Below are 4,297 nucleotides of genomic sequence, written 5' to 3' on the forward strand. Positions count from 1 at the left end.
ATTCTGGACCTCAAGGCTTAACTGCTTTGTGAAGGTACAGAAGTTCAAAATGGAATCCATTCGGACGATAGTGGCGTCACTACACCAGGGAAACTTTTTGGCCTCCATAGCTATCAAGGACGCATATCTACATGTCGCTATCTATGCTGGACACCAGCAGCAGCAGAAGAGCATTATCAATTTGTGACATTACCCTTTTGGTCTCGCTTCCGCCCCTAGGCTGAACCAAAGTACTGGCCCTGGTGTTGGCATTGCTGCGCCAACTGGGGATTGCGGTGCTTGGGTATCTGGACGATCACCTGACGATCACTGTCAGAACCCTGCAGGAGTTCGGGTGGAACATCAATTTCAAGAAATCCACCCTGATACAGTACCTTCCTTGAGACTGGATTATCTGGGCCTTACTGTGTATTCAGCTTTGGCCAGGGTCGTTCTTCCCCCGGACAAGCTGCAAAAATTGCAGGGGGCGATCCGGTTGCTGTTGGAAAACAATCTGTCCTCTGCAAACTTGCATGCGGGCCTGGGGTCTGATGGTAACAAACTTCGAAGCACTTCAGTTTGCTCAGTCCCGTTTGCTCAGGGTCCCTGTCCCTGCAGCATGTCGCTGACACTATGATCAAATCGTTCTGGTGACTCCTTTGTGCATGATGGTGGGGCGACAGAAGAGTAGCTGTTGAGAAGGAGCCTGTGGAACAGGCCGCTTTGGCAGCTGCGGTGGAAGGCAAACTAGTATGAGTGTGGGTGTCAGAGGGCGAGGAGGATGAGGGCGGCTTATTTATCCACTCCACCAACTCTTCTACATGTTGTGCCTGAATAACACGGCCAGCACCGGAAAAAAAGGACGGGCGTGCCCCGCCTGCAGAGAATGTACCATGTCTATGAAAACCACTTTTCACTGTGGACACAGAGGCTGCTTGCCTTCTTTTCATGGCCTGTGAGCGTCTGCCTCTCCTTGTCGGCCTTTCGGACATAATGTTGATTTTGGGGGGGGTTTTATTACTGGTAGATCAATATATAATCTATATATAATGCACTGCTGATATGTACTGAACTGACCGATAGATACTGAATAGCCTGATATATACTCAAGTGGCCTATATATCTATATATATATATATATATATATATATCAATTTATGGTCTATACTGAAACGACCAATAGATACTGAATGGCCTGATATATACTCAAGTGGCCTATATATATTAGATATCAATGTATGCTCTATACTGAACTGACCGATAGATACTCAATGGCCTAATATATGTAATCAACTGTCATATATATACAGCCCTCAAATTTTCCACTCGACTACTCGCATTTTGCGAGTGGAAAATTATTCAGGCGAGCTACTGTCAGGGGAAGAGAGGAGAGGCAAGCCGCCGAACGATTGGATAATGTCAGCGGCGAATCATCCCGCTGTACCAGCTTTAATTGTAATTGCCGCGCGCTCGCCGACACACAGTTCCGTCTCCTAGCCCGGCTTCTTTGATAGACAGAACACCTGGCCAACCAGGACGTGTTCTGTCTATCAAAGAAGCCGGGCTAGGAGGCGGGACTGTGTATGTCGGCGAGCGCGCGGCAATTACAATTAAAGCTGAGCGGGATGATCCGCCGCTGACATTATCCGGCCAGCAGGACTGATGGAGGGGGTAAGCCGATCATCTCACAATGAGCCGGTACAAGGGAGGGTGGGATGGATGGAAGGATGGCTGCCCTGGGCGTCTGTGTCATGGGAGGTGGAGGGGCGCTGCCAGGAGTGTTTCTGTGACAGGAGAGAGCGGGATGTGCTCTCTCTGTCTTCTCGCCGGGCTTCACACACTCCTGTCAGATCGGGACTTCTCCCCTTAAAGAGTCAGAGTGGAGGTGGAGCGGAGGAAAAGACAATTAGTTCCTAATGCTTTGCATGGACAGCTGGCGGGAGAGATGCGGCTGCAGAAGGGGAAGAAGATTGCGGCTCAGGAAGGACACTGGATGTCAGATCGGGACTATACAGAGTTTGTTATCCCCTCTCCTCCGAGTCAAAGTAAGCAATGTGGAAAGGGGGCGGGTAACAAACTCTGTATAGTCCCATCTGACATCCAGTGTCCTTCCTGAGCTGCAATCTTCTTCCCCTTCTGCTTCTGCAGCCGCATCTCTCCCACCAGCTGTCTGTGCAAAGCAATAGGAATAGGAATAGGCTTCTCCTCCGCTCCTCCTCCGCTCTGACATATGAAGAGGAGGATCACAGAGCGATGTGCCGCGCTGTATCTGAGGTCTGCATGCTGGAGGAAAGGGTGAACTACACTGACTGGGGTACAAAGCTTATCCTGTCACCTCCCAAATTCCCATCTCAGCACAATCCCCCCCCCTCCTAGCACAACCCCCCCCAATCTCAGCACAATCCCTCCCATCTCAGCACAATCCCCCCCTCCTAGTTCAACCCCCCATCTCAGCACAGTCCCCCCCTCCTAGCACAATCCCCCCCCCCTCCCTCCTAGCACAATCCCCCCTCCTAGCACAACCCCCCCATCTCAGCACAATCCCCCCTCCTAGCAAAACCCCCCCATCTCAGCACAATCCCCCCTCCTAGCACAACCCCCCCATCTCAGCACAATCCCCCCTCCTAGCAAACCCCCCCCCCCATCTCAGCACAATCCCCCCTCCTAGCACAACCCCCCCATCTCAGCACAATCCCCCCTCCTAGCAAAACCCCTCCATCTCAGCACAATCCCCCCTCCTAGCACAACCCCCCCCCCCCCATCTCAGCACAATCCCCCCTCCTAGCAAACCCCCCCATCTCAGCACAATCCCCCCTCCTAGCAAAACCCCCTTATCTCAGCACAGTCCCCCCATCTCAGCACAACCCCCCCTCCTAGCACAACCCCCCCATCTCAGCACAGTCCCTCCCCCTCCTAGCACAACCCCCCCATCTCAGCACAATCCCCCCATCTCAGCACAGCCCCCCCCCTCCTTGCACAATCCCCCCATCTCAGCACAGTCCCTCCCCTCCTAGCACAACCCCCCCATCTCAGCAAAATCCCCCCTCCTAGCAAAACCCCCTTTTCTCTTACGTCCTCCGACAGTCGCCGCCTCTTCATATTCGTCACATATGGGGTATTAGACTTTGCTCCGAAGGAGTAGCTAGGCAACAGAATATGTTAACAATAAAGCTTTAACATATCCCACCCTCAAGGGGTGGTCCCCTCAGTCAATACCCTCCTACTTCCTGCAACCATATCTCAGTTTTAATGTCTAGCTTGTCAGGAGTGGCTGGCTCTTTCTGTGCTGGGACTTTTTGTCCCAGACTCTTTCTTCTTTTTGATATTTTGTTTGAGTTTTCTCTCTACCTTTACTTAGCTGTTATTTTTGTCAGCATTAGTTAGTTCTTCGGACGAAGAGGATCATGCGGACTGGGTCTCGGGCTGATCCCCCTGGTCGCAGGTCGTGGGTCAGTGGCTTCCCAGTCTGCCATCGAGCGTTCAGCCAGGTAACGCTCCTGGCACGGTGAACGACCCATCCCTGTTCGGTGCAGGGATGATTGGTGAGGTGGCTACCTCACCGGACGCTGTGCGGTTTCTGAACCGCCATTGTGTGCGTCTTGAGTAGCGACTCTCCCTGCCTCATGTGCAGCGGCTTGTTCGCCTGTGCGGGTTCCCCACGCCATGTGAGGTAAGTGTATCTATGTGGGGACCTGTCTGTCTGGGGGGGTCTCAGTCTGGGACTGTGTAACCTGCCTTTAATCACACTGCTTGTCTCCCTATCTCTCGGCTGCATGCTGTGGGCTGCAAGGGGGGGGGGGAGCTGTATGACACTGAGTATGTCAGACTGGGCAGTGTGAGGAGCTGTGTGCTGTGGGGCATGTTTTTAATGGCATGTTGGGGCATATACAGCGATCGCTGCGGCGATCTAACATGTATCCATATTATGGGATGATATTGTGTGTGATTTTATGCACTGTGGAGCGGCGATTTCGGCGCCAAACGGCGCCATTTTACCGGCGCCCGCTCCGGCCGCATGGTTTACATGCACGGCGGCCATTTTCTTGTAGCCTCCATAGGTTTACATAGAGCGCCCTGGCAGCATCACTTCCTCTCTCCTGGAAGCACCGATCGAGGCAGCAGCTGCAGCGGAGTCTCCTCAGGTTTTATCCTTCTATTCCTGTGTTCCATTGCCTGTATTCAGTCTGTATATTCCCTGTGGGGGTCTCATTGTGCCTGAGTGTGGTGCGGTGGGCTGCGCTTGCCGCGCTTGCTGTAAGGGGGCAGTTTACCCTTGGTTGCCTGGCATACAGGGGCAATGGATTCTCAGGAGGGCAAA

Source organism: Pelophylax lessonae (genome assembly GCF_965119305.1).
Source record: "Pelophylax lessonae genome assembly, chromosome: 3".
Classification (NCBI taxonomy): domain Eukaryota; kingdom Metazoa; phylum Chordata; class Amphibia; order Anura; family Ranidae; genus Pelophylax; species Pelophylax lessonae.